Source organism: Peromyscus californicus, unplaced genomic scaffold (genome assembly GCF_007827085.1).
Source record: "Peromyscus californicus insignis strain IS unplaced genomic scaffold, ASM782708v3 Scaffold_41__1_contigs__length_357258, whole genome shotgun sequence".
In the NCBI taxonomy this organism is placed as follows: Eukaryota; Metazoa; Chordata; class Mammalia; order Rodentia; family Cricetidae; genus Peromyscus; species Peromyscus californicus.
Window position 1 is genome coordinate 337,340 of NW_026294553.1, and position 10,020 is coordinate 347,359.

Genomic DNA, 10,020 nt, shown 5'->3' on the forward strand with positions numbered 1-10,020 from the left:
TTTCCCCTTCCTGTCTTCATGGTACCTGTGCTCTACTACAGAGCCAAGAAACCAAAAGAGATATTCCTTTTTTATATGTGCTCTGTGATTGTTAAAGGTTTTTGCTGTTGTTGGTGTTTCATTTTTCTAGAGACAGAGTTTCTCTGTGTACCCCTGGCTGTCCTGGACCTCGCTCTGTAGATTCAGACTGGCCTCAAACTCAGAGATCTACCTGCATCTGCCTAAGTACTGGAACTAAATATGTGTGCTACCACCTCCCAGTGTTAATTTTTTAAATTAGCAGACAAATTGTTGCCTTTCGTTATTGATGAAATGACATTTTTATAGACGTGTTTCCTTTTACTTTTTCATTCCCCCTTCCCCCACTCTACCCTGTACCCCTGATTTCCTCTTTCTATCTGATCGTCCTGTACCTCCACTCAAATAGTCCTTCTCCTATTTGGTTGAAAGCAGCCCATTCTACTAAAAATTCCTTCCATGTATGTTCCTGATACCATTTTTCACATGACCTCAAGTGTGAAACAAGACACATGTCCATTTTCTGATGAATGTTTAAACAAAATGCTTAAATGTTTTCATTTTGTTGTTTCTGAAACAAGGACTCACACTCTAGCCTGAGCTGGCTGAACTACATCCCTAGCTCTTTTTAATCAAAAATTTTGAGACAGGGTCTGGCTAAGTTGCCCAAGCCAGCTTTGAACTTCCTACCCTCCTGCTTTTACCTCCAGAGCAGCTGGAGTTACAAGTCTGCACTACCAGGCCAAGCAAGTGAGGAATAGTTTAATTCAAGTATCTTATCCAAATTATTCTGTAAGTTATTCTGTTCATTTTCTAAAACATTGACAACATATTTGTATATCATTAAATATTTGCATCCTATTCTGGGTGACTGTGCTGAGAAATGAACCTCATGCTTAATATATACCCCAGTCCCTACAACTCTACATTAGCCCCTATATCTTTACATTTCCTTATTATTTCACTATGTCATTTAAGGAACTACATATGGCCTAGCATTGGGTTAGGGCAGGATGAATACTCTTTTTGCTCGAATGGATTTACTGCTTGATTCAAAGAAGAATATGGATAACACATCATGTTTCAGAAAGTTACTAGGAGCACCTGTGTCTGTCTATTGTAGTCAGACTTTCATTTTTCACCAGCCAGTTCCCCCCAAAAAAACCACAAAGAAACTTCTTATTAATTATAAATGTGCAACCAATTGCTAAGACTTGATTTTTAGCTAGGCCTTGTAACTTAAATTAACCCATTTCTATTAATCTATGTGCTGCCATATGGCTCATGGCTTGTTACCTCATATCCTGCTCCCTCTGTATCTTGCCAATGACACTCAGACTCAGCCCTTGTCCCTCCCAGCATTCTCTCTGCCCAAAAAAATCCTGTCTAGGTATTGACCAATCGGCTTTTTATTCACAATGAGAGCAATACATGTTTACAGTGTACAGAGATTGTTCCACAGCAGTCTATAGCCAGCTAGAAATTACAATTGAGTACAATGTTCAAGCCAGATGTTCCTCTGTCAATGCAAAAACAGCTTTTGTGGAGAGAGAGAGCTCATTTGGTAGATTGCTTACCAAGTATGCAGGAAGTCCTGGCTGGATTTGATTCCCAGCACCACAAAATTCAAGCATGGTGGTACATGAATATAACCCCAGCACATAAGGGGTAGAGTTAGGAAGATCAGAAATTCAAGATCATCCTTGGCTACATAGTGAATTTGAGAATAGCCTGGGCTACTGATGAATCAGCCTTCCTCCATCTTAGAGTGAAAGATCATCTTATAATAAAGAGAAACTATGTTCATTCCTATTTATGATTAAACTTTTGCTTCTCAAGGATTGGGTTATATCTCACCTGTAACCTTATCTACACATGGTTCTCTATGGCCTGCTCTGAGAAAAGACAACCATATCTTTGTTTCAAAAAGTTGTTATGACTACCTGTTGTTATAACTAGATTGTTATGCCCACCTTGCCACTATGTCTTTGTTTGAGGAGACTGTTATGATGAACTTGTTATGCTTTTGTTCTCTTCCTGTAATGCCACCTACTTTGTCCACCAAATCCTCCCTTTTGGAAAGCCCCTACCTCTAAGCTACAAAACCTTTTTCTTCCTCATGTCCATTGTTGACCTCTTGACTCCAACTTAGGGGAGGGCAGTCCATGTACACAAATAAAAATAAAAAAGCTTGCTTTAATTAATTTGGCAATGATGACTTGGGTTGGTGATCTTTCTCCTCTCATCTTTGGTGTTAAGTTTAACCTCTCTCTCTCTCTCTCTCTCTCTCTCTCTCTCTCTCTCTCTCTCTCTCTCTCTCTGTCTCTCTGTGTGTGTGTGTGTGTGTGTGTGTGTGTGTGTGTGTGTGTGTTTTCAAGTCAGGGTTTCACCATGTAGACCACACTGTGCTAGTGTGCTAGAACCAGCTCTGTAGACCAGACTGTCCCCAAACACAGAGATTTGCCTACCTCTGGCTCCCAAGTGCTGGGATTAAAAGAGTGAGCCACCACCACCTGGCAAGAAATTCTATTAGAAAAACCAGCAATGATAAAATCCCATGATACACTTGCAATATATTGAATTAGAGTTTTCAAAATCTTTTGGCACCATTAACAATATAGGATTATGAATATGTGCTTGTAGCACACCCAGAACAATTGACATAAGATAGGGCATAGAAAAAGAATTCCCTGCTTATTGAATAAATATTGTTAATGAATTTCTAATGGCATGTGCCACCTCTGCCCTGTGTGCTCTCGCTCTCTCTGCCCCAGTTCTATTGATGGGAGCATCAAGTATGGGAGATTAAAGCTAGCTGGGTAAAATCTAGTATAAGCTCAATAATCATTTAATAATATTCCAAGCCTTTGGGTGGGTAGAAAGTAGTGATCTGTTGCTTTATTCCAAGAGGATTTCACTTGATAGTACAGGGATATTAGTTCATACAGAGAGGTGTGTAGTCTGAAGTTTTCCTGTGCCCTGCCTGGTCCCACAGCTGCTCAGACCCAAATAAACTTACAGAGGCTTATATTAATTATGAATTGTATGGTGATGGCCTATGGCTCAAGCTTCTTACTAGGTAGCTCTTATAACTAAAATCAGCCCATTTCTATTAATCAATATGTCACCACGTGTTCCATGGCTTTACCTGTGTGCCATTACGTGCTGCTTCTTTGACTGCAAGATAGTGTCTCTCCTGCCTCTTCTTTTTCCTTTCCCTATCTCCCTTGGATTTTCCCACCTGGCTCCTTCCTGCCCTGCCATAGGCCAATGCAGCTTTATTTATCAACCAATCAGAGCAACACATATTCACAGCATACAGAAAGATCCCACAGCCCTTCCCCTTTTCTATCTAATAAAAAGGAAAGTTTTAACTTTCACATAGTAAAACTGCATATAATAGAAGAGTTATCAAGCAAGAATTGCAGTTATAATATCTAGACTATTTGTATTTGGCAAAAATCAATGAAAATATTCTATCTAGCCTATATTTGTGAGTCTAAAGTTTTGTATTTAATTGATCATTTATCATAATTAAGGAAAAATTATAATTATAATTATCTTTTCTTCAACTACATCAAAGACTCCAGAAGGATATATTACCTAAGAAAACAGGAAGTACGTTGTAAGCAACTTCAAAAAATCTAAAATAACACAGATAGCTGGCTGCCTGTACAAGTTTTTGTGTTTGAGTCTCTCTCAGTTTTCTGCAAGGAATCACGACCACACCTAACAGCCAGTTTGAAGTCTCTAAAAAGATGATGGGGCCCCACAATGACTATTCCACATGGACAATAATAATACCACTAAGCTGACAAACATCACCCAAAGATCAGCTTTGGACTACAAACTGCTCAGGACAATTCCAAAATGGCTCTCTGCGATGATCCAGCCTCACAGACTTCTTGAACAAGGACTTGAGATAATCCCTGCACTTTTGCATTATGCAGAGACTGGACAACAAATGATAGAGCTACCTCCCCCAGGACTTGACAATTAATTCAAAATTTTTCTTTTCAGGATCCCCTAAAGATTCCTTTGTCCCCAAACAGCAGGAATTAATTTTACTAACATGACGCCCACATTCCCAAGAGGTGGTGTGAGTGGTGTTTGGTCTGTTTATGGGTTTATGATAATTATTGTTTAGGATGGTTCGTTACAATTTGTTATTGTTAAGGATCAGAAAAAAAAGGATAAAAAAGGAGATTAGATAAATCTTGTAGGTAGGTTCTTGTTTGAAAAGAAAAGAAAAAAAAGGAAAAAGAAAAAAGAAGATAGAGATATGAGATAGATTATTGAATCTACCCTGAAAAAAAAGACACAGAGATGATACTATGAAGGGTAGATTATTGAATCTACTCTAAAAAGAAAAAAGCGAGGATTTAGATATGATATAGACAAAATGTTCAATTATTGAATCTACTTTTAGAAGGCAACTACTAATTTCATATATTTTACATTGGATTGGATTTTTGTATGTTGTATACAAATTATGTATATTGATACAAAGGTGGGATTGATTTTGTTAGAAAATACTCTACGACTATTTCTAATCTTGTTCAAGATATTGTACCTCTACAGTTCATTTAATAGTGTAATGCAATTTACAAGTCCTTGAAAGTTATCATTACCAACTACTGGGATATAAAGAAATGAAAGTTAGTAGTTAGTCATTGCAATCGAACTTGTAGTCATGTTAGGTATGTTTTCAAGGTCAAGCAGGAATATAATTTAGGTAGACAGATTATCTTCAAACACTTCAGAGATCTATGGAATAAGGCATTTAAAATATTTTCATAACATGGACTTTTTTTCATTTTTTTATGACTATGAGACATGTCTGCTCCTGGCAGCACCAACCTACTTCAGAGAAGATGGGTATTGAAGAAACTTCATATGGAGTTTACTTTCATTGTGGCAAAAGTTAGCCACTGGGCAAGAAAGTGCCCTCTCATCAACTGCTGACAGTATGCTATCCAAAATGAACAAGCAGGGTACAAAACAATGGAGTGCTGATCCTTGCCAAGACAAGGTAGGAAGGCTCTGTAGAAAATCTTGCTTCCCATAGGACTCTGTCAGATATGCTAAGCCTGTAGACTGAAAATGATGCCCCAATATCGCAGAGAAAACTTGGGTGACTGTTCAGGCGGCTGGCTATTTCTGTCATAACTCACATTTTTTGGAAGTCGCATATTTGTACTTCCTAGGTAATCTTAATTTCTTATTAGGTCTCTGAGGGAGTTGAAGATTGGATAGTTATAGTTACAGATTTCTTTGTTAAGAAATTGAGAAAAGAAATTCACTAAGAGGTGTAAAGTGTAAAAGTTTGAAAGACATCAAAAGATAGTTTTGGTAATGCAAATTCAGATCGAACGTAAATTAGATACAATCCTTTGGATTCACAAAAATAGTGTAGATAGTGGAATATTTTCACTGAATTTGTCAAATGCAAATGGACCAGACATTGTGATATATTTATTGCTTGTATATGTTGTACATAGTTATTGTTCTTATTGTATATAGTTTTTCTTATATTAGTCATAACTTTATTTTATTTTTGTTTAGACAAAAAAGGTGGTAATGTGGTGATATTTTATCTGTGTACATCAATAAAGGTTATCTGAGGATCAGAGGAAAAATCCAGCCACTATAGTAAGCATAGAGGTCATGAAATGGTAGCACAAGCCTTTAATTCTATCACTTGGAAGGCAGGTTCAAGGCCACACTGCAAACAGAGCCAGGCATGGTGGTGTATACCTTTAATCCCAGCACTAACCATAAATGTCTGGAGGTCTGTACAGACAGACAGGTAGTAACAGAGCTGGGTAGGAAGAGGAAGTGATGTAGCTGGGCAGAGAGAGGGAATGACATGGCAGAACAGAAAGGCATATAGGCATGGGTATACAGGAAGTAGGTCTCTTTGGCAGAGGATCTCAAAGTGATAAGAACATGGCTCACTTCTTTCTGCTTTTCTGATCTCTCAGCTTTTTACCCCAATATCTGGCTCCGGGTTTTTTATTAATAAGACCATTTAGCAATTGGTCCTACAGAGGTGAACATTAGGTGGCTCTTAATGGGGTAAAGATAGCCCAAGATATTCTGTCTCAGGTCTTGCATCCTTCCTATTCTTCATATCCACCAGAAGTTCCAACAAACTAATTGGATTCATTGAATCTTTAACATTGGTTTGTGCACACACACACACACACACACACACACACACACACACACACACAGACACACACACACACACACACACACACACACACACACACACACACACACACACACATACACACACACTGCCCAAAGCTTGGAACTTCAGTTAACAGGAAACGGCCATTTGTAGTCAGGCATAATTAAAGTGTTACATAGTAAAACTACATGGAAGTCGAGACCCTTGCTTTGATATAAGTGTTTCTGGCATATACCCACACAATTAATGCATTTGTAAATGGACCAGTTCATTTCCAGAGAGTCTGATATGTGGCCCTTACACAGCTGTGACTGTGTTCCCACCCCTCACCTGTATTAACACCTTTGCTGCATGGTGAGAACTCCTTGTCTTCCCTCTGGCCCAGAAAGTGCTGTTGGTCTTTTCCCTCTGGGTCCTGCGTGGCGTTTTGTGTTGTTTGCAGAAGTAGACCTTAGCTCAGTTACTCCAGTGGTGTTCGGTCTGAATCATCTTTGCATACATTCCTATTCTGTTTGTCAGTAAGTAGCTGTCTAGGTGCTTAGTTAAACTTTTAACTAATATCATTTCCATAAATCTATGTGAGGTAGACCTGGTGATCCACATCCATGACCCCAGCACTTAGAAGGCAGAGGTAACAGAAGTCTGCCTATGCTGTGTAGCCAGATCTTGTCTCAAAACCAAAGACAAGACACAATCTTCTCAAGAGGCACACGGATAACAGGTGTAGCTAGAGTACTAGATTAGCATGCAGGAGGCCCTGGGTTCCATGCCAGCACTGCCAATCAAAGGTAAAGGAACACCACCATTATTTGCCTACTAGGTCTGGATACATGATTTCATTCCTTGACCAGAAGTGAGTAACATTAAAATTTCCTCTTGCTCGATTTCACAGGCCAGAAATACAGAAGGAATAGGACTTCGCTCTTGTCTTTTCATTTGCTTCATGATCTTACTGAACTAAAAATAGCCAGCCAAGTTTGGAAGAATGCTTAGCGTGTGTAAGGTCCTAGGGCTTGTCCAAGCCTCCCAGTCCCAGATAAAGCCACTTTTGTTTGTTTGTTTGTTTGTTTGTTCACCTGAGACAGGGTCTCCTGTAGTTCATGCTTGCCTGGAACTGAGTTACAGACAGCTGTGAGCTGACATGGAGGTGCTGGAAATTGAACCTGTGTCCTCTGGCAGAGCAGCCAGTGCTCTTATCCATTGAACCAAGTCTCCAGCCCCAAGATGGCGATGTTTTAAATTTTTATTTATTTATATTTTGTGTATGAGTGTTCTGCATATATTCTTACCTGCCTGAAGAGGGATTCCGATTCTACTATAGAGATTCTTTAGAACACATTTATATAGTTCATAGGTCCTAAGAGAGAAGTTGGCCACAGTGGGAAGCACTAGGGTGGGCGGGGTGGGGGTTGATGTGAAGAAGGAATGGGTTGGGGACTGTAGAAAAGCCCCTTTGTTGTGATTTCTATAGGTAAGAAGGGGGTTAGGCTAGGTGCTCAGGTTAAAGACTGACTAATTTGAATGGTTTCAGTGGGTGAGGCCAGTCTTACCTAGTAACTGGCCCCAGGGAGATTAGGGTAGGGAAATAAATACTCCTGAAGGGTTGGGATGGAGGGTGAGTTAGCTTATAGTTATTTTACATGTGAAAGGCAGTAGCCCAAGCAGTTGTTTACTATCTCTAGGCCTTGGGCAGGGCATTGTCTCCTGCACCAGCAAAAGCCTAGGAGGTCACACCATCAAAATTACAAGAGAAAGAAAGTCCTGTTTGAAACAGGCTTCTGTAAAATATTTCCTTAGGGATGTCTCAATCAGGAGTATCCTTTTGAAACCAGATCCACGGTAGAAAGTAAAAAGTAAAGCCACTGAAATCCCAAGGCAGGAGTGGTTTAAAATGGCCTTTTTTAAATGAGGAGCTGGGGATGGAACCCAGGTTCTCAGACATGCCAAGCCAAACCAGCAGCCGCTCAACTGGCTATTAAATGCCTCCATCAGTGTGGAGTTTTCTGCCTCCATTCCCTACAATCCCAACCCCCAGTATTCTTTCCCAGCTGAGGCTCCCCTTTTGACCAAGGGCCTGCTGAGGCGCCCAGCCTTGGCTCAAAGGCCCTGACTTCACAGGCTTTGTTTATCTCTCACTCACTTCCTGGCTGTTGGGGTAGAAATAGATAACTCAGAGGGGAGGGGCAAGGAGGACATTGGAGCCCATGAGGTTCTTTCTCTTGGACAAGGAGGTGTGTTTCTTTGCTTTCCAGGGCAGCAAGAAATCTCACAATATCCCCATTGCCTTCCCCTGGAGAGGGATGCTTGGGGGAGGGGCAAAGACTCAGGTGCAATTACATCTCCTAGGAAGTGGGAAGTGAAGGGAGCTTGAGACTCCTCCTGATGGTTTTTAGGTGCGCTCTCACCCTGCGAGGAAAAGTGACGAAACACAGCAGAATCCACTAACAAGAGTTTTATTACGACAAGGAGAAAAGGATAGATGTGATCAGGCAAACACGGTCATGACCATCTTGGCTTTTACTTCCACAAGGTCTTTGGGAAGAGCATATACTCTGGCTTCGATTCTTTTTAACTATTGATACTGCATACCTGGTTTTTGAGGAGACAAAAATTAAGGCGAGATTTTTCTTTGTCAAAGGAACCTTTGAATTTTTAAAAGAAGATTCATTTATTTTTGTTTCATGTGCTTTGGTGTTTTGCCTGCATGTATGTCTGTGTGAGGCGTGTTTGATCCCTGGAACCTGGAGTTATGGAAATCATGAGCTGCCCTGTGAGTGCTGGGACCTAAGCTTAGATCCTTTAGAAGAACAGCCAGTGCTTTTAAACACTGACCCATATCTCCAGCCCCAAGGACACCATCTCTTTCTTCTTATATAAACTAGTGATTGGGTTGCAAATGTTCTGTATGGAAAGTACACACCACAGAACTGTGCATGGTGGCACATGCTTATCAGTCTATAGCCCTAGCACTCTGGAGACATAGGTTGAGCCAGAAGGGTCACTGTAAGTTTGAAAGCAGCCAGAACTACACAGTGGGACGTTGTTTCAGCAAACAGAAAGTGCCAATGAAAAATTTCACATTTGTTTTCTGTTTTATTTTTTTGGTTGTATCGGGGACTAAGGGGGTCCAGCCCCTTAATAGTCCTCTCCCAGGGTCCAGGAAGAATCTACAACCAGCTGATAATTAATCTTTGATGAAAAGAAATGAATCTATGTACACGAGACTCCTAGTTCATACACTTTATTAATTCTGTGGTAGTTCTCTCTCTACACAGCTTCTATTCTGCTCTCATGTCTAGCTCCTTTCTTGCTTGATTTCTCTATATTTATCTACTGTGCCCGTCTAGGTTCTATCTTAATTCCTTCATCTAGTTCTGTCCCTTCTAGGTTCTCATCTATCTAGTTCTTTCCCCTATCAGCTCCTCTTCCGTCTCCTTCTCTCTCATCTGGCTCTTCCTCATCTTGTTCTTCTCCATCTGGCTCTTCCTCATCTTCCATCTCGTTCCTCTAGTCCTCTCTTTTAGCCCTTCAATCTATTTCTTCCCCATCTCAGTTTGTTCCTCTCAAGTTCTTACCCGTCTAGTTCTTCCATTCTCTTTTCTCTTCTCCATCCCCCTGTGCCCTGGAAGTCCTGGTATATGTACAATTACAAGCAGTATTCCCTAGCAATGCAAAGCCAGGCTTCCAGGGTCAGATGGAGGGGTGATAAGAATCACATTGGGAGGCAATAACCGTTAATTATCTTTCGAAACCCCAAAGGAAGTGACCAATGGGGAAATGAACTAACTAAAGGCTAAATTCAGGTA